At 45.6% G+C, this 24,334-nt stretch overlaps 1 long non-coding RNA gene across 1 annotated transcript in view; it reads right to left on the reverse strand.

Moving 5' to 3' along the window:
- Positions 1-668: 668 nt before the first annotated feature.
- Positions 669-24,334, reverse strand: part of LOC135452192 (uncharacterized) — a 42,467-nt gene continuing 18,801 nt past the window's right edge. Inside the window, exons 2-7 of the long non-coding RNA XR_010441544.1 lie at positions 11,056-11,223; positions 7,561-7,723; positions 7,164-7,280; positions 6,552-6,615; positions 3,233-5,972; positions 669-2,575 (exon numbers count right to left, since the gene is read on the reverse strand). This is a non-coding gene — a long non-coding RNA (uncharacterized LOC135452192). The remainder of the gene's footprint in view (positions 2,576-3,232; positions 5,973-6,551; positions 6,616-7,163; positions 7,281-7,560; positions 7,724-11,055; positions 11,224-24,334) is intronic.

Consider the following 24,334-nt stretch of genomic DNA (forward strand, 5'->3'; position numbering starts at 1 on the left):
ATCAAGAAACCAGAGCCCCAAAAAACCCCTCAGCAGGGTGAAGGGTGGAATGGGGTGGATCTGCTGCTCACACTGTTGGAAAAGGAGCAGGAAAAGGCAACTCTGCATCTCTTCTTTGCTCTGGTCACCAGGCCATGCAAGGGCAGGGCCATGGGAGAGCCTCTTTGGGCTTGGATGGGCACCAAAACTCATCTCTGAAGAAATATTTGGAAGAGACACTGAAAACAAAAAAGTAAACCCTGTGTCTGGAGCTACTCTACAAGTCAAAGCAACACACAAAAACTGGCTCCTTAAAATGGGTAACAATAGGTAAAACAGGATTTGCAGCTGCAGGAAATGCGGCCATAACATGGTTCAGGGCAAGGGGAGTTAAAACTCTCAATTATCTTTCCCAAACAGCATTCCTGAGGAATAACTCAAGGAGAAAATACTGCAGAAGCCCCAGCACAGGTTTGTTATTACTAGAGAAGAAAAATCAGCATTTGGCCAAACCTTTCCATTATCTGACATTGTAAAACCAGTCCTGCAGTGCTGTCTGGGATGTTCTAACCTCGGCACTGGTCCAGATCCATTTCCAGCTATGGATTGTGTGTCTCTCTCTGTTTGTGTGTTCTTCTGCAGATTTATTTTAAAACACCCTTCCTGAAGCTGCCCAGCATCCTGATTTGTAGGATTTTACTAAGCTTCCCATAGCCTTTTCTTTTCTTTACCAAGTATGTTTTACTACTTTGTATTTTCTTCTGAAAAAAATGAATTTTATTGGACAAAGGTTCAAACATAGCTGCATAATGTTTGTTTTACAGATCCTGTATTAAACCACTTTAACACATTTGTAGACCTGAGGAACTCGGCAAATACCGTGAAGGAAATGCCCTGAGCTTCATCTTGCTGCTTTGAACTGAGCAGGGTGAACTTTGCCTGGTTGCTGAGCTGACACGTGAACAACCTATTTGCAATTCATAGAGAGAGAGAGAGCAAGGGGGCCTGATCCTGCTTTTACCAAAGCCAAAGGAAATCCTACTGCTGACTGCAGCAAAACCAGCAGCAAAATCATAATGACTATTTAGGATGATATTTCACAAGTACAGTAGTGTGACAATCATGATAAAGTGCTGTTTTTTCCAGAGGCACCATCTGAATTAATAGGGTCTTTCCAACTAGCTCTCCTTGGAATGGGTTGCAAGAAGTAAAATAAATTTTAAAAAAATTATTTTAAAAAGTCTCTAGGATACTTTGCCATTCACCAGATTTTTATTCATTTAATAAAAGCTGTTATATTTTGAAGCTGGTTTGGGGCTTTTTTTTCCTCTATCATTGTCATCTCCTCCTTCTTTATTGTAGCATGAGTAATCTAATTTTTCTGCATAGCATGTTGCAGTTTGATAGACAGGTCTCTGAGGGAAGCCTTATGTGTCAGCATCAGTGAAAATGACTTCTGAGGTTGGCTCACACCCCCACGCGAGCTCGGAATCCAAATCACCCCAGAGTTCCGCATCCGCCTGCCCCACGCCTCGCTGCTGCCTAATGTATTCATTTGCCTCTGGCAAAAAAAAAACAAGTGAGATCCTCCATTGCATACTGATGTCATGTGCAAGGAGCCATAATTGGGGCTGGTCACGTGTGGCAGGCACCGGGAGCTGCTGATTTTTGCCGTCTGTGGGGATAAAGTTCAGCTCTCTGCATCCATCGTGTGCTGGTGGACACCCAGCAGTTCAGGCACGTATTTTTTTCCCCCAAAAAAGGAAATGAAAATAGGATGCAGGCACCCAGGTCTGTGGGTTTTTTCCAGAATTCCATTGTAGTGGCAGGAGATTTTTATTTGGCTCCATCACTACTTCAGTTTATCAGTAATAATTAATGACTTGTGCAATTGCATTTCCCACTTTAATCAAGGACAGATATTTCCAATTCAGAGTTGCAGCAAGAAAGCATCCACAAATGGGCTGCCTTTTCTTTTTCCTTTTCACAGGCAGATGCTGACAGGGAAATAAAAAGACTTTTTGCTCCAGGTACATATAAAGCTTTACAGCTTCACATCCAAAAGGACTCTCCATGACTGAGCTTCCCAAGTTACATGCCTCATTCCCTCCTCCCAGCAGTGCACCCTAAATAATTTGAGTCTTGACTATTAGAAATCATCATGTGAAGCCCACTGAATGGACAGGAAGATTTCCAGTGATTCATCTGATTTCAATTATGCCCCTAAAAGCACTCCTGCCCTTTCTTCCTGCTTGTAATAGCTGGAGAAGTTATTGGAGAAGTGGGGCTCTGGATGGTCTGCCACTGATTTCTGAGGACTTGGATCAATGCTCTTTGACTCAGTTTCCCTGTCTGTAAACAAGACCTTTAATATGGGCAAGGAGTCTCCAGGGTATGGAAGGTTTTTACCTGAGATGGAAGCTGCTGCTCCCTGGTAACACCACAACTGCTGGCAGTGATGGTAGAGCTGAACTGCAGATGTGAAATACAGCTGTCATTGCTGATTTCCATGTCATCCCACCTCCAGGTAAGTAAATAGAGCTCATTTTGGGACAAACCCACCATATTCAGTCTTCTTAACCTTCAGTCTGGATAACTGCAAAGATGAACAGAAGAATTTTATGCATAACATTTTAACTTGGCTTGATGCGTTTCCCAGTAGCATGTAAATAAACTGCCTGATTCGGAGCACTCTGTTCCTGACATATAACCCACTGCTCATTTAGCAGATTTAATTTTGCAGGCTTTGTGCATTTTTTATGTGACAATGATGATGTGAGGAGGCATGTCTTTATCACAGAAAGCCAACAGCACAGACTCTTTTTTACAAAAGTCCCTTCTTGCTGCTTCTTCGGAGCAAGAGCCCAAGATAATTCTATCACAGGGTGTGCCATCTGTGACATGGGGCAGGTTTTTACTTGCAAACTTTATAACTCTTGATTGCTGCTGCATTTCAGTAATAATGTCAGTGGATATCAAACCTTGAGTCCATAGGACTCAATTATGATCTTGCAGAACACAGAGGCTGCTCAAATCCAGTCCAGACTGTGAACTCACAATCTGCTGTTTACTTAAAGTATAGAGAAAGCACTTGACCTCTTCTCAGTGGCATCCATGTGGAAACACTCGACAATAGAGGCCTTCCTTGGTTTTCTTAGGAATCATGTTTCGACATTTTCATCTCCCCTAATTAAGGTCAATGGTCACACACTCCCACTTCTCTCCCCACTCTTCCCAAACTGCCGGCACTTACCCAGCTCCAGTTACCCTGGGTGGAACAAACTGGGCCCAGTTTGTGCTCACACATTTCCAGGAGGAATGAAGAGAATCCTGGAGATCTGAGGCTCTGCTGAACCAGGAGCTGTGCTGAGCTCTGCTGTTCACGTGTCCATCACCACCACCACGAGCTGCAGCAGAGCCTGATAGCCAGAAGCGAGCAGGCGGCGGGGGGTAGGATTGCTGCAAATGCGATTCCACGATGAGAATGTTTCCTAACCCGCAGCACATGTTCCCACCCGGTGGGGAAGGTGCGAGCGAGCTCTGAGGGAGGACAGCGAGAGAATCTCATCTCCCTTTGCAGCGCCGCAAGTGCTAATTGCAGGCGGGAGGAAGGGTGGAGCTGGTAGACGGCTCTGAGCGCCTGGGCAGCACAGCACAAGGGCTCCTGCTGGAACCCAGGGAACCCAGGAGTGCTTCACATCCCTGGCCAGATTCACTGGGGCACTGCTGTGCTCTGTCTGCAGCCCTGGCTGCCTCTCCTTGAAAACCCTCGCCGTTCTCAGCAGGGCACTTCCCAGGAATGGGAACGTGCCAGCCAAGGCCACTGTGTCAGGATGCAAAGGATACCTGAACGGGCACATCCCACTGAATCAGGGGCTTGTGGGGACTGGATTTATCATCAGAAAACCTTTTCGGAGCAGTATACATCCTGCTTAGTAATTACCTTTTCTCTACTAAAAGGATTATTTCCTTTCATCATTTTTGTTGAGTAGGTGGCAGCCATGAATGGTTAACAATGGAAGGCAGAAATTGATGAAATAATAAAACTCCATGCTTCTAGAAGTCATTTTACATATTTAAAAACAAAAGTGGGCCAGCCAGCTGCAGACCTTGGCATTACTTAGGCTTGTGCCTGATGCATTGCACCCTTTCCCTTTAAACTAGCTTCCTCTCATTCCTCGCACAGAGCAGAATATCACTTCCAGAAAAGAGCTAATGCTGTCCTTTTCCTTTTATATTAAAAAAAAAGAAAAAAACGAGAACAAAACTAACAGACTGGTGCCCTAAGTGAGATTGTCTTGACCCTTTGCAAAGCCAGATCCTCAGAGCCTCTGCCCGCACACGCTCCCAGCACAACTCCTTTGCTCATGCTGAGCTCAGCCGTGGGTGCAGGATCAGGGCACCTGCTCTCTGGAGAGAATAACCACCCAAAAACTTGAAATTTTTTTCTCCTTTCTATACTGTTTTTTTTTAAGCTGAAAAATGTGTGTTTGGTGCTAAGGGCAGGCTGTGGTGCTGAGCAGCACCGTGGGTTCCTCACTCCAGTGGTGTGGGGACTGCAACCACAGTTTCCAGGCGTCAGGGAGATGTGTCAGAGCCATCTGACATCCCAGAGAGATGGATTTTTCATGTAAAAGTAGAAAGTTATTACCTCCAAAAATGTTCTCTTGGCAGCAGCAGGGCAGCAAGTGCTGCTACAGGGAAGGCAGGTGCTGGGCCAGCATAGTCCTGCAAAAGGTTTTCTGTTGTCACATATTGCAGAATAATGTAATAAAAACCCAAGGACTTTTATTCCTGAAAGAGCTCAGTCACTCATGCCACAAGGAAGATTATGTTTAATTAAATATTGAACCCCTTTATATATCTGTACCAGGCTCTGAATCACACTCCCTCTCCTTACAGCCAGAGGACATTCCCACATCTTCAAAGATTTTACAAATGAAGCTAGTTGAGAGTTTCATTTCCCCTGAAACTAAATTGAGCTACTTTGGAGATGGAAACCAGCAACTCTTGAAAATCCCTCTTTCAGAAGAGCAGGCCAGGAAGAGAAAAAATATACATTATTCCAGAAGTGAGCCACAGGATGACTTTTTAATAGCAGAAAAACTATAATATTAATTAGTATCTGTGCTTTGTTGCTGTGTTGGGGGCACCTCTTCACCTCTTCCACTTAGCTCAGTAATGGGCCCTTGCACTTCAGTTACTCCTTGTTTGATTCCTGCAACACTTTCCTGACTCCTTTTTTGGGGAAATTTTCATACTGCTGCTAAAATTTAGTCACTGGGGACTGCTTATACATCCTCAGACCCCCCTCCTTGGATTTAAACTCCATCTTTTTTGCGAGTGTGCTGTGAGTTTTCTCCATTGCTGGGATATGTGTTATCTTGCTCGATTGCATTTAATTCGGTCTCCATTTGCATATTCGCGTCCTGGGCTGAATCCGTCAAGATTTTTCCCATGACACATTTTGCCTCTGCTGTTCCCATGACACATGTTCCTTCTGCTGTGGCAAGATCTACTCTGTGGATTCTTCTGAGGAAAGTGAGGCTGTTTTCTTCCCCAAGTTCAGGTCAGGATTTTCCATGCCTTCCCCAGTCTGCAGCTCTCACACGATCTCCCTCAGCCTAGCAGGGATGAAACTCTAAATCCCTCCTCACTTCAGTCTCTCAGCTGGCTTTTGAGCCAAAGGTTGTGGTTTGTGCCCTGTCACCTGGCTTGCTGTTGGGTGTTTGGGGCTTGCTTGAAGCCGTTTCTGCAATCAAAAGGCTCAGTTTTAAATACCAGCCAAAGACTGGGCACGTGTGTACAGCATCAGGGCTCCTTTTCAAAGAGCACCTTTGGGTGAATCACTTGACCTGGCTGTGCCTCAGTTCTCCATACAGAACAGAGGAAAATAATATTAATGCAAGTCTAACTTTCTTCAGACACTGCGAGGCTCAGTGCACGACCAGAGGTGATGTTCTCGGGTATTACAGTAATAGGGGTCACAGGAGCTAGATGGAAAAGTAAAGCAGAAGCTAGTTAAGACTTTCTCAGCTGCAAAGGATTAGTGTTCATTTTAAAATCTCTGGCTCTTGGCAAATTGGGACACTTACTAACCTGTAGCTTAGAAAAAAAAAAAGAAAAAAAAAGAAAAAAAAAAAGCCAAAGCAGCTGAAACAAGGGTGTTAGCAAGTCTGGCAGCACAGCAGCACAGTGCACCTTATCTCTATCCTGGTGGAAAATCAAAGGCACATTTCCAGCTGTGCCCATGAGCACTGTTTGGTCACTGAACAAAGCAACTGGCACCTCGTATCCAACCTACAGAATGATCACAGCCTGCTTCAGGTGCACAAACAAGTGCAGAAATGAGCTCCATGCACAGAACTCATTGTTATTCAATCAAGCCTTTAATTGTAAATGTTTTAAGCAAGGAATTCTCCGTTTTATGAAAGTGTGCTCAGCATTACTCCGCCGCAGACATCTGTCATTCAGCAGGCGCCACCCAATAAAAGTGCTTAAAATGTTCTGTTCCTCAATTAAAATATAAACCAGAGCTGTTTAAGGGCTTTTACGAGGTGATTTCTATTTACCTGACAGATTTCCACACTGGAGGAGCACAAAGCAGGATTTCAGTTTCTGATCGGAGTGATGGCTCTGCAAAATAGTAAAGTTTCAATTGTTTTAATTTATTTCTTTTGGGTTTTTTTGGTTTGTTTGTTTGTTTAATTTCAGGAATAATAAAAATCTGTTAAGAAGAAAGGAATTCCTATGCCAGATAAAAATGAGGAAGAACTTGGAAAGGTGATCATTGCTGATCACACATGCTGGAGGAACTGGGATCCAGGATGGACTCCTGGAGCCTGTGCCAGCACCTGCTACCCTTTCTTCCAAATGTCATCAAACAAAAGCCAGGGAAAAGTGCTCTGTTCTGGTTTGAAACAGCCTCTTATGAAGAGAAACAAGACTATGGCTAGACAAAATCACACATTTTCCCCTAAGAAACAGTGCATGAATGCTCTCATGGTTATTCCACTGCAGATGGATATTTCATCTCCCATCCTGCCTTACTATGGCTCTCAAAAAAAAAAACAAATCTTTCTTTTTACCTTCCTGCTACTCAAGCAGGAGCGGATGTTACATGGAAAACAAGCATTTTCACTAAAAACCCCTCTACTTTCTGTTCCAGAGCCTCAGGAACTCACCTTCAGTGGCATGAGAGGTGCAGAAAAGGCTTTGCTGATCCCTGGTGTCCTGTGCCCCACCCTCTGGCAGCTCATCACTCCAGTGCACCTGGTCAGCATCAGGAGAAGACTGTACTCCTGCAAGACAAAGCTTTCAGCACCTTAAACCTTCTGGTTTTGCCAGGTAACAATATTTTTGGATCAGTTTGCCCTGTTCTGCATGTGACACTTGACCACACCAGGGTCTCAGTTGATTTCTGACAGCATGGACAAGCCAAGGATGGAGCCTGTGGGGAGGGAAGGTGGGCGGGTTTGCCCCATCTCCTCCATGGCTGGATGCCACCCTGCTGCTTTTGGGCACCTGTAGGTCCACAGAGCCTCCACAGCAAGGAAAACTGAGGTTCCACATGGCACCAACCTAGCCCAGGCAATGCAGGACTCTCCCAGGAGTTTCAGGGATCCAGTGTTCATCCAAAGCTGCCTGTGCCAGAGGTACCAATAACTGCTGATGCTCAGCCTCAGGTTGGTGAGTCTCTGATGAGCTGCCTCAATTGGATTCCTCCAGGGGAGATGTTAATTCCCTTTAAAATTAAGGAAAGGAAAAGCAAACAGCAACTAAACTCAACAACAGGTAGACAAGCAGCTCCTGGATTTTGCACTGCAGGTATTCAGAGTGCTTTGAACCACACTGCTTGGAAGATGCTGGGAAATCTGATGTTAGCCCTTAGTGTGGTGTGTGTTTTTGTCCTCTGCAGCAGCAGCATGAGTTAAGGATGAGGCATTAGCCCTCACTGTGATCCCTGCAGTGTCAGTTCAAGTCAGATTCTTCCCGTTATTTATATGTTCCCTTTTGTGAGTGTATCGATTATACAAGTGAGATCTCAAGTGCCTGGGCACTCAACACAGCCACACAATGGAGGAGAGTGTCCAGGTTAGCCTGGAATTGCACATGAGCTGAGCATGCCAGGGGACAGGAGTAAATAGTGACATGTACAATTCAGAGCCACCTCTTCAGTGCTTTCTGTTTTGCTGCACACTGACTAAAAAAAAAAACAAAACTACATTTCAATTTCCAAGGTGTAGCAGCCAAAGATTGTCAGAGTTATTCTTAGCCATGACAGAATTGCCACCTTCAGGCCATTTCTGAACACATGAGATTATTCCATGATAATCCAAAATCCAGCACAAGCTCCTCCCTCCCCTCTATTTGTTTTACCCTCTGCATTATGAATGCTGTGGGTAAGGGCTGTCTGTTTCACAGGGGGCTTGGTATCACAGAAAGCTGGTTGTTGATCTCTGGATGCCTGCAGGCCAGCAATCTGTGCTACAAGTTACCCCTCTATAAAAAAAAAAAAAAAAAAAAAAAAAAAAGAACCAAAAAAAAAAAAGACAAGTGGATAAAACTGATACAAGCATCTGTAACAAGCTAATTGGACCCTTGTGGGCAACACAGCAGATACAAAATTAAAACAAACAAAACATCTCATTGTACAACTGCACTTCCAGGACCGCTATCACAAAGGGACCCGTCTGGATTTTTATTTTAGTTTCATTTTGTCTAAAAGGACCTAATTACGGCCAGAGCTGGAGTATCACAAGTCTGTTTTCATCTATAAAGAAAGGATATTTTGCCTCTGAACCTGAGAAATTGTTAGAAGTTGGTAATTAGTATGACTTGTTAATAGAGTTTGGCTGTGATTAAGCTGTGATTGAGTGTGAGTTTGGTTCTTGTCAATGTGAATGCCTGTAAGGTTGAGAGATGTTTAATGAGACACCTGTTGTCAGCAGCACCCCGTGGGCTTTGTTGCTCCTGATTGGAATTTGTACCACAGAGCAGGAGCAGCAGCACCAAAACACAGCAGCAGCAGCAGCAGGCACAGCTGGAGCATCACTGGCAACAGCAAAATCTCCAAGAGAAACGGAGGCTTGGATCCCCTGAGCTGGAAAGGTCCAGGGATGCTCCAAATCCCACAGGTCACAGGGCCTGGGGTGATCCATCATCCAAACCATGCAATTGCAGCTGACTTGGGCAGTGCAACAGGCAAAAACATTGACATTTTATCGGGTCACTAGGGAAGGATGGCCTGGGCTGCTGTGGGATGCTGGCTCTTAGGGAGATGGAAAGAGAGGGGATGTAGCTGAGCAGGTTTAAAGCTTTCTACCCCCAAAATGTCCAGCCCTTGGGCAGCTGGCAATAGTGGGGCTCTTTAAAGTGTGACATTGATGGAGAAAGGTTCTGCCCAGCCCATCCCTTGATCATCCTTCCCCTTGGGCATTTCCTTCAAGGGAAAATGTCCCACCGAGTGACTCAGTATCTTTTGCCCTTTGAGCAGAGAAAGTTTCATTCATTCATGATATTTTTGCCTCAAAAATCAGCATAATTTTCCACGTGACTCCATATAATCACTCCCCACACCAAAACCCGAGCCTCATGACAAATTTGTGTACTTGAGGCTACACATGTAAAATATTATTTCCCCCTGAATGTCTATTAAACATTTTCGAGCCGCTGCAACTTAAAACATACCTGAGTTTTACACGCAAAAGGCCAAAGAAGCTGGAAGCAATCACGATGAAGTTGCAGCGTTTTAATGTGAAATACCTGAGCTGGGAACCACGGGAGCAGAGTCATTTTTGCTGCGGGAATGCGCCTGGGGAAGGAGCCGCTGGCTCTGTGATGGATCGCAGCAGCCACTGGATGGCATCGCTCTACACGAATGGGCCTGGAGCCGAGCTCAGCACGGCTGCTGTGCCAGGGAGATTGATCCAGCCCCGAGAGGCTCAGGCCACCGTGACCTTACCAATTCTTTAAATAACATTCAGAGTTCTCCTGGCTGCCTGGCCGGGAGCTCTGGGCACAGAGTTTGGTCAGAGCGAACAAAGCCGACACCCTGAAGCAAACCCATTTCCAGGCTGAGCGTGTTTCTCTTTCATTTTAGGTGAGATCAAATATTCAGCCAGTTTTTGATGGGTTTCCTTCTCATGAGATGGGAAAAAGAATCGTTTGTAATTTGTGGCTGTATCAAACCAGCACAGGGCAGGGAGCAATGGCCTGACTGAAGCCCTGGTGCTGCCCAGGCAGCTCAGCTGCCCAGGGCTCAGGCAGCTAAGGCTGAGCTGAGCAGGTAATTCATGCAAAACCAAAGAAAAAGGAACAGCAATTGTTGTCTGGCCAGTTGTGCCTTGCTGTGGGCTCCAGAGCACCGAGCTCGGTTGTCACCCGCGTGTGGCGCCGCCCTGAGCGACAGCAGCATCTCAGCACGTGTTAATGCAGCTCTGCTTTCTGAAAGCCACATCACTATTGATCAGGGATCAGCTGGTGCCCAAATAACCTGATGTTCATGTTTTCCCTGGGGTTCTGTGTTCCTTTCATTACTGACACCCTGTGTTGGCCTTGCTCTTCCAGTGACTACAGTGGCCAAGCCAGCCTGAGAATGTCACTGGCCAAGTTCATGCCTGAAAGAAACCTGCTGGTGGCTTTGCAGGATATTTGGGACTGCTGCCCCACAGAAGGTGTATCTGAAGGGGAATACACTATTTGTGGGGATCAGTTGGCAGTCACAGCCAGCAGATTTATCTTCAGCTAGGACATGACACCATCAGGTGAGTGCTTGTACAAGGGCTGGAAGATACAGCTGTTCTGGGCACAGAACTTCCTGCTGGTACTGCCCCAGTTTTTACCAGGTTAATAAATTTAATTATCATATTCAATTATATAATTCCAGTTACATTGGGATTACAATCAGACCATCAGTTCAAGTCCTGCAAAAGCCGCTTCACTCCCAGTTCTCAGTTCTGTACTCAAACCCCTTCTGCCTTTTTAATACTGGAAAGGTATGATGAAAAAATTGCAGTATAAAATAAATGCTACATTTGTTTTATGACCCCATTTGTCTCCTTTTTCTGGACTTACCTCCCAGTCCAAACAGCAAGAGAACTGTATCCATCTTGATGTGCTCAGCAGTCCGCTGGTAAATGCTTTCAGCTGTCAGAAATGCTCAGGCTTGGTGGGAAATTGAGGTTATATCAGCAGGAGGCTGCTCGGGTCCTTCTTCTGGTGGCCACAGCTCTGCTGCAGTGGCTGTAAGAGATCAGAACAACTGACAGTGATTTTCTGTTTCATATCTCCTGTTTGGTACCACTGCTTCAGGTCTCTTGTGTCACCCATGGGAAGCCTCTATGGGGTGACACCAGAGAGCTCAGTGATTTTGATCTCTTTCCATTGACTTTTGAGGAAATGGCAATTTCTTCCCAACTTCAGCACTTTAAGGGCTGTGTTTGAACACAGGAAGGATAAATCTGAATATCTTTATCTATTTAATAGTCAGGAGTGTAAAGACTAAAAGAAGGGTGTTTCATACAGCTCCTGCACTGCATGGCAGGCTGTGTTTGGAAAAGATCCCCTTGGACCCAGCATTTATGGGATGGCAGAAATCCCAACCAGGATACCCACTTCTGTGCTGGCTGTTTTAAGGGAGATCTGTTTTAATGCAATCACCTCAGCACACAAATGTGCCCAGGATCTTTCTAGACTCAGGGCAGCACTCCAGATCTCCAAAAAGTCAAGGTGACCTTGGAAGCTGCAGGGCAGCCCAGAAAGGGAATTCAGAAAAAAAATAAAAATCAGATTCTAGACTAATTCCAGACTATTACAAAACTATCAGAAAAACTGAACTGCAGTGTCTCGTTGTGTTTGGTGGCACAATGTAGCAGGGGATCTGTCACTGTCAGCACTGCTCTTGTCTCGCTGAAAGCTGTGGTGCCTTTCACCACCACGACATAAAAATTCAAGCCAGCTGTCCCACCTGCCTGAGCAGCTTCTATTCTGGGCTCCCATGTGCCATAGGTATTGTGCTTATTGATTAGCTGGGGCTCTTTGTCCCTTGACATTGTTAGGGAATATTCTGCTGGCTAAAATCACTGGAACTGATACAGAACATTCCCAGCCCTGGCTGTGCCAGGCTGTGGTTACATCTCCAGGTCAGACTGCGGTGGGATTGTACAAAATGAAAAAAAGCTTTAAAAAAAGCTTTTTTTGAGAAGTCACCCAAGTCAGAAAAGACTGGAGGCCTCGGTGACTCTGGCTGTCAATAAGGTGTTAGGTAGGGGAAGATTAACACCCTTTAGCAATGACACAGCTGTTCCATTGAAGGTGATAACATGCAATCAGGGGAGGGAAGAGTCTAGCACAGAATAATGAACAGAGCAAGCAAAGATCAGTATAAGGGAAGGTTTTAGCCCAAAAAGCTGAAAAAGCCTCTTAAAGCTGATTATTTTAGTGGTTATAAATAAGTATAAAAAGACCCAGAGCCTCACTTTAGGTCTGCACAACGAGCTCAAATATTTACCCCTCTTTCTAAAATCAGCCTGGCTCCTAGGAAGAAGAAAAATAGTGATAATGTAGAGAATAAAGTCTCTTATCTGCCTTGGCAGTGAGCGTGCAGATAAACACAAAAATCCTTACCCCAAAGACAGCATGTAGCACTGAATCTCTTCCTCTGAAAGCACAGCAAATTGTGATAAGAGTAGGGTTGGGAAGACAATAGATTTAATAGTGGAAAGAACCTAGTATTTTGTCGACTCTTGTCTTCCTTGGAAAGGAATCAGGACAATGAAATTTCTCCCTCTACTGCTGGTGGCTAAAGGTAGAAATTAGTGGTTTGATACACCCACAGCTTTGCTGCTCACCTGAGCTTCTCCACTGCATCAGGAACCCCCGGGTCAGCAGATTTCCCCAGGGAATTAAACATCAGGACATTCAATGCAGAGTTAGTGGTGATAATGCCAGTCAGGGGTGAGGCCACCATCACAACCTCTGCTCCCCTGTGGAAGAGCAGCAGGTCTTTACCCACATGGCCTGCTCCATTATTAGATTTTGGCTGGGCTTGAGGAGGATAGGGGGGTCTAGCTGAGAGATGGAGGAGGAAAAGGGATCACCCCTTTAAAATGCAGCTGGGGTTGAAGCTGCTCGTGAGCCGTGCTGTGAGGAAAGCTCAGCCTTTAGTGTTGGAGGCTCAGCTAACACACACATGCAGAGAAAACCCAAATCCCATGGCTCTCGCTGAGACACCACTACCAAATCCTTCAGAGCCCTGAATTCCTGCTGGGTAGGAGCCGAGAATTGCCTGTCCATTCCCACCTCACTCTCCACTCCCCGTCTCATGGATCACACACACACTGAAGAGTGACTGCTCTCAGCCCAAAGGTGGAAGGTTCTGTTCCCTCTGCTGGACACAGACCAGTCCCCCACCTTTGGCCAGACCTGCCCATGTCCCTTTCACCCCCAGCTGCCCCACAGCCATCCCACAACAGCTGTTTGAAGGAATGAAGTGAGACAGGCCGTGCCACCAGGGATGCGACAAGAGCTGCATCTGCTCTCTCAGGAGCTGTGACATTGCTGTGGTACAGCCTGAAACAGAGCAGGCAGGAGCTCCAGGGAAGAGCAGAGGGTCTGGATGGGAACAGTAACAACCACAGGGACACCACCAGCACCAGCAGGAGCAAAAACGTTGCTGTACCACTTGTGAGAGCAGCAGAGCATATGGCCAGTCTGGGACTGTTGTCAGCAGCCCAGAATGGGGTAGCTCTGTTCTGGCAAACTCCATTTTTTGTCTTTATGACCAAAGAATGGTTGCATGTTGGAAGCTCTGTAGTTGCTAGGGGAAGAGCCATTAATATGCTGGCAACTGAGAAGTCAGCCAAAGCGAGTGCTGAGATAAAATTACTTTTTCCCACTTGTGTTTCACCCTGAGTGTGTTATTCAGTGTGTTTTCTCTGCTCAGGATACCTGACACACACTGTGCTGGGCTAACTTCTTTGTCCTTTCTGATTTTATTTTTCACCTTTCCTAACCATGATTCCAAAGAATAATACTAATCTGACAGACTAGAAAGACTTCTTACATCATAAATCCCTACTTACTGGCAGAGTAACAGTGCAGACTGTTTCTCTCCCATAAAAACCCCCTTTTCTCTATTAGCCTGAAAATTAAGAATAGAAAATAAAATAATAGTGATGGAGGTGGTGCTAAATCAGTGCATGTGACTGGGAATACATCCAAAGGAGAGTGATCCTACAGAATAATGAATAATTTAGTGATGGGGCTCAAGGGTGCTACCTGGATCCCAGCACACAAGAAGTTAATGTGCTTCTCCCTGCCCAGCTCCTGGGGCAAATGTGCATAATCTCATTCCAGAATAACAATATTTTCTTCCCCTGTAGTTTTATTCTGCTGGGGTAAGCAGTGCCTTCCCAGGTAAGGCTCTCCCCTCCCACACTTGCAGCCTGTTTCTCCATATAGATCAGTACAGCCCTCAAATCTTATCTGCACAAGGTGTCAAGTCCAGCTCTGGAGACATTTATTCCAAACCAGAAATGAGTATTCTTATTCCAAAATAAATACATCTGTAAATCTCCTGATTTCATGATAATGTTCACACAGTGGTGGGGAGAATGCAAGGCGAGCACCCCTCGATCAGCCTCCCTCCCTCCAGCTCAGTCCCATCACAAATAACAGTGGAGCTGAACCATACAGAGAAGATGATTTTTTTTCCCCAAAGTCTTCATTTTAAAGCAGCTGTTCCCAATTCTCTCCAGTAATTCCCCAGACACTTTCCCTTTCCCCTACTACACAGGAGTATTGCTCCAAACCATCCTTGAATGAAGTCAGCTCTGCTTTGCCTCTTGTTTGCTCTAACCCACACCACTTACAGACATTTTCAAAACTGGGAAACAATACAAAGCCACACTTTGTGTGATCATGCAGTACCCTGCAAACACAACTATTCATTAAAAAAAAATAGACTAGGCACTAGGACTGCCAGCTCCTGACTCTGCTGTGACACAGACACAATTTTTTTCCACCAGAGGATTTTTTTTTGCCATGAGACGCCGAACAAAAGTCACGAGCAGTTCCTGTGATCAAAAGAAATCTCTGTGAGAGTCTGTGGCAGCTTCACCCCGTCCCTTCATGCCAGCCACTGCTCATTTCCCTGAGCCCTCGCTCTGCTCTGCACTCTTGAGGAAGTCAGAGCAGATCCAGCACTGCACAGTAATGCACTGAGAACAAACGTGTTGTTTCTAGCAGTGGAAAAGAAGTTTAACTATTCCTAGGCCACAGAAAGCTCAAATGCAATGCCAGGATTTGTTAATGCTTTGCCTATACCATCAATATGGATGTACCTGGCCTTGTTCTGGTGCTGATCAGTGGTGTAAATAAAAATGTTATTAATTTATAAATTGCCTTGCCTTTATTTAACAGATAAATTAAAGTCTTAATAAAATTATAACCATTACAATAACCAATATGTCATAAACGGTATGGAAACCTTCTCAATCTTAAATTCAATTTCTCTACAGATCTTCATTTAATCTCAGGGTCAGGGCAGGATTTCAGATGCAGAGCTGGGTCCCCTGTATCTGCTCCCTGGCACTTTCAGCACCTCCAAACACACCAAGTGCCTTTAGTCTGCTCCACATGCAGATTCTGTGCAATAAATAATGAGCCACATAATTATAGTTTCAGTATTGAATCAGGCTGTGGAAGATAGAAGTGTAGGAGGTGAGTTTTCTGAGGACAGGAACAGCATTTGCTGAATGTACTTGGGATAATTTCAGTTCAAACCATGAACAAGAGGGTTTTAGGTAGAAAGATCTACAGAAAAATGCATCTCTGTTCTCTGTGAGACTTGGCTATTTTTTCCACTAATTTGGGGCAAAACCACACTGACCTTTTCCATTAAAGAAAACAAAAACGTGTCTCCAAGGCAGTGGGAAATCAGGAGCTGGAACACAACATTGTGGCTTCTTTTTAGATAGCCAAAGAGCAGCTAGGAACCTCAAAGCCCCAGAAGAGCCAGGAATCCTGGACCACCATTCTTAAGCTTGCTGACTTCCAGTGTAGGGATGTGGAAAGAAAAAGCCCTGATGTGGCAATCCCTGATCAGTGTCCTATTGTTGTAAACACCCAGCTGACCTGCACTAAAGCCATAATTCTTGTAACACCAACTGCCCACTGCAGCCTTTCCTCTGCAAGAAACAAAGAGGCAGCTTGGGATCCAGTGCTCCCAACTTCTGGCTTCTCCCTGCCTTGGCAGATGCACAGCAAAGGAAGCAGGAGCCAAGGAGACCAGTGGCTCCCAGAGCCTCCCCAGGCAGCTGTGATAAAATCAGATAATTGGTAGGGAAAGGCAGATTCTCTTGTAACTTGGACAGCATCTGATCCATCAGTTTTCTTTAATGGAAAACTGTCCCTTGAGGGATTTGCATTGGCTCCAGTCATGAAGGCCACAGGGGTAACCATGAGCTTTACATCATGGTTGGGCAAATACTCCATCTCCATGTCTTTCACAAGAGAAGAAATATATCATTATTCAAATTTCACACATGGTGAAACTGAGGCCATTTTTGACCAGTATTTACAAATGCACTGGTCCAGGTGGGGCTGGCTGTCAGCTCTGCTGACCTCTGCTCTTTTAGCACAGGCTTCCATGTCATCACTGCACACAGCGGCAAAAGATCACAGATTCATCTTTCTCACCTCTTGAATCTGAGCAGCATCACTGCTCAAATATGGATTCTATGAATATATGTGGCTTCTATTCATATATATGAATATTGAAATATTCTGAACTTTTTATCTAAATGAAAGCATGCATTTCAAGGTGAGAGAAGAGTGAGCTGGTTCTTTGTCTGGAAAAGAATACAATTGTCTCAAGAAAATAGCCCTCATTGATTCACATGGAACAACTGGGGTGCCATTAACAGCTATTAGTTTGGTGATGAGAAGGCCCTGTTTAGTGAGGCTAAAGGATTAAAGAGGAAACAATTTGAATTCTGTCTCTCACAGCACACCCCCTCCAAAACCTCCTACGCAGCCCGACCGCTGCCCGGCTGACTTTAAACTGCCATGGCTGACAAAAAGGGGATGTTGCATCCTTTACAAACAGCCTTTTGTTTGCCGCTCTGACACCTGCGAAAAGCAAAATTGTTATTTTCTTGCTGCTTGTTGCTGGTTTGATGCCCGCTCTGGGGCCCTACATCAGAGGCAGCGCTCAGAACAGGTTGCAGGGGTCCGCTTGCGCGCTGTCTGCCGATGGTGCTGCCTGGAGGAAAACCATGGAAACGGAGTTTGACAGGCTCGAGGGGACCCGAGCTGCCAGAGCCGCTGCCTTTGAGCGCCTGATGAAGACATCACAGAGCAAACACAACATTCAAACGCTGCCGGCTGCTTTGCATCACTTAGAATGCAAATCTCTTTGTTCTGCTCGGCCTTGGCGTTTGGTAAGCCCAGGAATCTGTGCCGTGGCCCAAACACGGATTTGAGGACCTTTTTTTCCCTCCCCAAAAAAATAATAAATCATTTGTTGCGGTAGGGAGGTTTGTGTGGAGGTGTGCGTGTGAAACAGCCCTGGCTTTCTGCAGTTCCTGGGATTTCTGTGCACAAATTAAATGCCCACATTACAGAGGAGAGCAGGCTGGGCTGCTTTGTTGCTCCCTGTGCATGATTTGATTTGGATTCATTTACATGGCAACTCGCAGGGGTACGTTTTATGTCATCTTTATGTCATGGATCAAAAGGCAAAAGCGATCCTTGATTTGAGCAGCATGTCCCTTCCAACCCCTTCAAGCCACACAGATGGGGAAAACCCCAAACCCTCCCACCTCCAGAATTCCAGTTTTATAACTTTTAGTGCTAAATTTGAAGACTTGTGTGGTTATTAATTCCTCCTTCCCTTTGCAAGCAGCCTCTATTTTAGCTGCAATTTCTGACTGCCTTGGTCAAGGTCAACATTTCTACACAATCTTTGCCTCGGTGCACAGATGTGCCATGGGGCAGCCTGGAAGCTTTTGGTGCTGATTGGAAAAACCCTGGTGAACATCTGCAGAAGGACAGAGCTGGTAGGGGACAGCAAACAAACTGATCATCCCCTCAGAAGCAGTAATTTCTCATTTTGTTCTCCCTGTGCTTCCTAACTCACCCAACACTCACAGAGAGAGGGGTGATCCTCACCCAGCTGGCAGAAATACCCAGCTGGGGGGTATTGAGCTCATGAGTGGGAAATTATTTAAGCACAACATACAAATCCACCTCAACCAAGATTCAGAAAGACTTAAATGGGGATTTAGGTTAAGATCTTTCTGAAAATAAAGCTGGAGGCCTTATCTGGGCAGCTCCTCAGTAATTTTTGGGAAGGTGGCCCCAGAAAGGAGCTCATGACTGGTCCCTGCCCAGGCAGGAGGACTTGGCATCTTCATGGCCATACCCTGGGTTAATCCAAAATGAAGCTACTGCTTCCTGCCCAAATGTCTTCCTAATAAAGCTGGTGGCCATTGGGAATAATCCATAGAAAAGCCACAGCTTTGGCACCCACAATTTTAATAGGATCAGTTCTACAAATGACATTTCCAAGTCATGACAAAATCCTTTTTCCTTCCTTGCCACTGCCACAGTGTTCTATGTCACCTGCTGGTCCATCAAAGTTAGGATCTTTCTACAAAGCTGGAGAAGAATGATCTGCCCAGACAAGGTTTTCCTGCTTCCAGTACTGCTCCCAAGCTGCTCCGAGTGTCTTTTCCAGCTACAGCCTGGGAAGGACCCAGTTTACAGCACAGTTAGCTGTGCCTGCAGAAACTGTTATTTGTGGGTGAAATTAGTGTGCAGTTATTGGAAAAATATGGCTTCAAATCTCCATAGGAGTGTTGAGGAGATGTCACACTGTATTTTGGCAGTCACCAAGGAGATCCAGGTGCTCTCATTTCTCTCTGATTCCTATGCTCCTTTGGATTATGCAAGCCTTTCTCCTTTTACACTCTTTTCCCTTTTTATTTTCTTTTCAGGCTGACTCCTGGAAAGACCTTTCATTTTCCTACGGACTCATTGACTGAACTTTCCTGACTCAAATCCCTCTGCAGGACTTTGCAGAAATGACATCAAAATATCCCCATTTTGAGGCCACATGCTTTTCCTGCCCACTGATGTCCTTTGAGTTTGAATTACAGTGTTCACTTCTGACTGTGAGGCAAAGCTGGTGGTTTCCTGACTAACCCAAAGTCAGACAAGAAGAATGAAAACCAGAAAAGCACCCCAGAATGTCTGAGCAGAAGACAATCAGATTTCTGTGTCAAAAAGATGGCAAAATTAAGGATGTGGGACTTGCATGAAAAATCTTCTAGACAGTTTTTTGGGTTTTTTCCTCTTCCTTTCCTTTCTCTCACAGTGGGACAAATTCCACTTTAATTTCAGTTCATCTGTAAAACATGAGGAGCCAGCTGAGCATCGTGTTGGTTCAGAATGAGGACAGCTGACAAGGGAAAGGTAAAAGGAGCTCGTAGCTGCTGCAGTTCTCTCCAAGAAATTATTGCAACATGAAAAAGAACCCCTCAAACTTCCAAAAGATAAAGAAAGGCATTAGGACATCATCTAACACTCCCTGACACAGAAGACTCCAAGGTATAATTATTAATGCATTAGTCATTTAAATATAGGCCAAAACCTCCTGTTGTCTCAGGGTTTCTAGAGCTCATTGTCCTCTGGTGCTGGCTTAGGATGGGCTGCAAACAGGGAGGAGGCAGCTCCAAGAGCCTGGGAGCTGAGTTACTGATCAGAACCTGGGTGAGGGTGGAAAAGCAGGACATGAAAGGGCAGAAAAAGGCTGAGACCAACTGCTTTAGTACACACATTTGATGTCTGGGGTATTCTGGGGTGAATTTTAAGTTCCATGCCTCTTCATGCATGTTAGGGACCACTGTGTGTTACCTCAATTCAGGGACTGTGATACCCAGAGAATAAAGGCTGCATTTTGTACCCAAGGTACTCTCCAAGCTCTCCTTCATCCTCAAAGAGCTTGGAAATTAATCACCAATGCAAGCTGTAAAGCCTGGCTCACCTACAGCACATTGTCACTCCCCAAGGAGCACAGAGAGGTGTGATGGCACCAGGCACTTGCCAGGGAACTGTCCCCACTCTGTGGCACTGCTCAGGTGGAGTCTGAGTCCCACCAGTGGGAGAGACCCCTCCCCTCAGACAGCAGCACTGATCAGAGGGTTTGGGACTCCCAGTGTGTTACAATTTGCAAGTCCACAGCCATTAGGCAGAGAGGGAGATTCAGAAACAGCCTAATTAGTTGCGTTTTCTTTGCTAACCCCAGTCAAAAACCAGTCAGACTGTGCTTTAGATTTGACATCCTATTAAATGCAGAACACAGGCCAATAGCTTTCATTTTCCCTTGTGATGCCACAGACTGTTGTTTTTATAGCTTGACAGAGAGACGTAATTAGGCCTCAAAAAGGACAAGTCTAGACTATTAGTTCCCCACAGAGGCTCCCTGGAAAATCAGAACCCACAATTATTCTCCACTTTCCCACTGAGGCAAATTTGTGGATATCTGCTCTCCTGCCTCAGATTTTCTGCTCACAGCCTTTAAGCCTGGAACTTCACTGTCCTTTCACTTGAAGGGCACAAGGGAAGAGACAGGGAAGGATGGTGCTGTGCTGGATTTTCCAAAGGGACAAGAACAAGTTAAGGACAATACATGGCACTGCTAATGCTGTAGGTGTGGGTGTTTTTCAGTGCTGCAGCCAGAGTGGCAGAGAAATTTATTGCCATATTTCTCAAATTGCCTCGCTGTCCAGCAAAATTTGGCTTCAGAAAAATGCATTTTACAACTTTTTACTTCAATTGCATGTCAAATTAACCAGACACAAAGCAGCAATCTGACTGTGATTCCTCTCCTTGTGTCACAGCAGCTATCATCAGAGCAAGGCTTTTAGTGACACTTCTCACTGAGACCCTTGCTCATTTTTGTCCCTGCTTCTGAGTTACCTGCAGCTTCAGCTCATTTTCTCAACCACCAGGAAGCAGATTCAGGCTCTGGCTGCCACAGTCTCTCCCTCACAAGCAATGCCTGAGTGCTTTGGCAAGTGGTACACACCTTGTTTAGTTTCCAGGGAATTGGATGGTCCTGTTGAGCTGCAGCCTTGGACACACTTTGATTCAAAGGAGCTCTCAGCCTCAATGTGAGCATGGGACACTGGTCCTTTATTTTGGCAACAGCATCATATTTCAGATGTATCTTGAGTGTATAATCCCCAGTAATCCTCAGCTCCTGGTCTGCCTAGCCAGCATTCCCTGATTCTGCGTAAACCATCCTACACTGTCTTTACTGTATCACATATTACTGTTTTCAAGCCATTTCCCCAATCTATAGGCATTGCATTGAATTCTATCTTCTAAAGTGTTACTCAACACATTTTCTGGGAATTTGACTCACAAGGAGCATCAGATCCTGTTCCCTCTTGCCATCTGTTTCCCACTGCAAACCTTGGTGCACGATCTGTTCCTGTCCCAGGGAAGTGCAGTGCAGGATCCTTTTTATTGTGCATTGCAGCATTTCCCTTTCCTCTGTGAGCAGTCAAACTTACTCAAGACTACTTTGTTCCATGAATTCATGGAATCATAGGATCACAGAATTGTTTGGGTTGAAATAGACCTTAAAGATGACATTGTTCCAACTGCCCTGCCATGGACACCTCCCACTAGACCAAGGCTGCTCCAAGCCCCATCCTACCTGGCCTCCAGCATTTCCAGGAATGGGACATCCAAAACTTCTCTGGGCAAATCCCATACCACAGAAATAAGCAGAAATTTTGGGCAAAGATTTTCTGCCTCTCAACAAATGCAGGAAAATGTTTTCCATTTCTAATAATCCAGGTTCATTCTTACTTTAGCCATAGGTTATCACTCTCCTACTAGGCAGCAACAGAAACCTCAGCACTCCAGGGGTGTGTAGCTGCCAAATGTTCCTATTTTGGTGACACTGGCACCTTTCCTGGGCTGAAAGGGTCACAGAGAGCTGTGCAGATGCCAACTGCAGACCAGGGCCCTGTAAGCACTCAATTAGCCTGGCTGTGTAGGCTCAGCCTCTCGAGCACTCGGTGGAAGTAAAATGCTTACACAATCCCTCTGCCTACAAGGCCTTGAAATCTTTAGGGGGCCTGGCTTTGCTGCCTGGTTTTCCATTGACAGGCTGATAGAGACATCACAAATCTCTCCAAAGGCCAGTCACTAGGCTTCTTTCAACATCAAAGGGTGTCAATGTTCACTCTGCCTCAGAGCCTGAGGCGATATAAATCACACATGGATATGTGAACTGAGCGTTTGAGGTTAAATTCTCTCTGTATATACAAAAATTTCACCTTGGGTAAACTGATACCCTGGTGTTGTCTCCCCATCAACATCAAATATTTTCTGTAAATCGTAATATCCCAATGGAAAACAAAGTTTATAGGTGAAAGAAAAAAATAAGAAAAGGAAGGATGAACTAGGGTGTTGTGGGAAGAGACGATTGACTCATTTTAAACATACATTGTAATTATATTGGGAAAAAAGTCAGTCAACAGATGAGGTTTTGTTGGGCTCTTTCAATGCCCACTTACATTCGTTTTCTCTTGAACTGAGCCAAGCCTTTAGTCACAGGGATGTGAACAACCTTCCCTGGATCATCTCTGGGCTGCTCCTTCCTAAAAGCTCTTGACCAGCTCAGGACATCCCCTGGAGCACCAGCTCCTCCCTCTCTCACTGATAACCCGTGGCAGGAGATGGGCTGCCCTGATGCCACCCCTGTGGTGACAAGGCAGAGCACCCCGGTGGTGCCCTTGGGAGAGCTGATTCACCCTGACTGGCACAGTTGTGGCACCTCTGTGGGAGCCTCTGCTGTTATTATCAATGCCTTGATTGAAGGGAAGGGACTAATGTCAGGCTAAAAATTATTTACTACTCAGGTAAACATCAGCCTCAAAGGTTCTGAGATTTTAGAGGAGTAAGAGTTCGGCCATGGCTCAAGGCAGTCACAAGTTTCTTCATTATGAGGCAATATATAACATTCTAATCCAATAGAAAGTTGCCACAAAGTTTACTTTGTTTTTCTGACCTTTACTTAATTCTGCTGCACTGCATATGCTTTTATCCAATGGGCTACTATTGCACATACACTTCTATTATCACATTTGTACTCTCAGCTCACTCTATACAATTACATTACTACCCTATAAAACCCTTCACTATCTTACTCAAAAGTTTCTTAATTACTTAAGAGACATTCTCATTTACAACTATAGAATCATAAATTTATAATTTTTTCTGCTTAATGTCTGCATATTTTTATTTTCACATCAATCCAAGCTTCTTCCAAGGCTGCAAATCAAACTCTCTAGTATCTGTGGAAGTTTCCATCTTCCCATTTCCTACACTCTGCCACTTGCAAACAGGGGACAGGACAGCTGGGGCTGTCAGTAAATGACACTCTCAAGGGGAGCTCTGGCTCCCTGGCAGAGCCCTGGCAGGAGCCTGGTGGCACTGCCACCATCAGCACATTGGCACCGCTGCCACCTGGCCCTGCCTGCTCCCTGCAGCACCTGGAGGAGCCGGGCCAGCATCTTGCAGAACGCCCAACAAATCCCCCTGTGCCAAGGCCCCCAGGAAAGCAATGGCGATTAAACTCAGGCTGCTGGCTACTCCATAGCCTTGCTGGGCTCCCTGCAGCTCATCTGAGCTCTCCACAGCCGGTTCCATCCTGGCTGGGCAGGGCAGGAGCAGATGGAGCTCAGCAGCCTCTGCCTCTCCCTGCGCGCTGCTCCGCACACCAGAGAGGGATTCCTCCCTTGGGCAGCCACCCAGGCAGCCCCCGAGGCTTTGCACTAAGCACAAGCTACCTGCCTTAAACGGTGTGGGTTTAATGAGATTTTTTTATGACCTCTGCAGTAAATTGCCTGTGCAGGGTATTGTGCTGGAGCGAGCAACGCCCAGCAGAATCCGCGGTAATTGCGGAGTGGCTGCCTCAGATCTCCGTGCCATCAGGCAGGGGTTTTCATTTCATACATTAGCCACAATTTGCATATAATCATAGTCATAGTTGCATATAATCAGTACATCCCTTTGAATGTGAAGGGAAAAGGGGTGAGAGCTGCCCAGCACTGAGGAAATGCACGGAGTGGCTGTGGGTTTTATGGAGCTCCCCATCACTCCCAGCCTGCCAGGGGCTGCATTGCTACTCAAGTCACACACCCCTTAGCACAACCTCTGGATTAAGGCAGGGAAAATGTGTTTGCTTGTCCATTTCTGGAAGGTTTTAGTGAGCATTGGGTGGATTATACATCAGATTTTCCATTATTGCTGTTGCCCAAGATGCAACAAC

Source organism: Zonotrichia leucophrys, chromosome 10 (assembly GCF_028769735.1).
Source record: "Zonotrichia leucophrys gambelii isolate GWCS_2022_RI chromosome 10, RI_Zleu_2.0, whole genome shotgun sequence".
Classification (NCBI taxonomy): Eukaryota; Metazoa; Chordata; class Aves; order Passeriformes; family Passerellidae; genus Zonotrichia; species Zonotrichia leucophrys.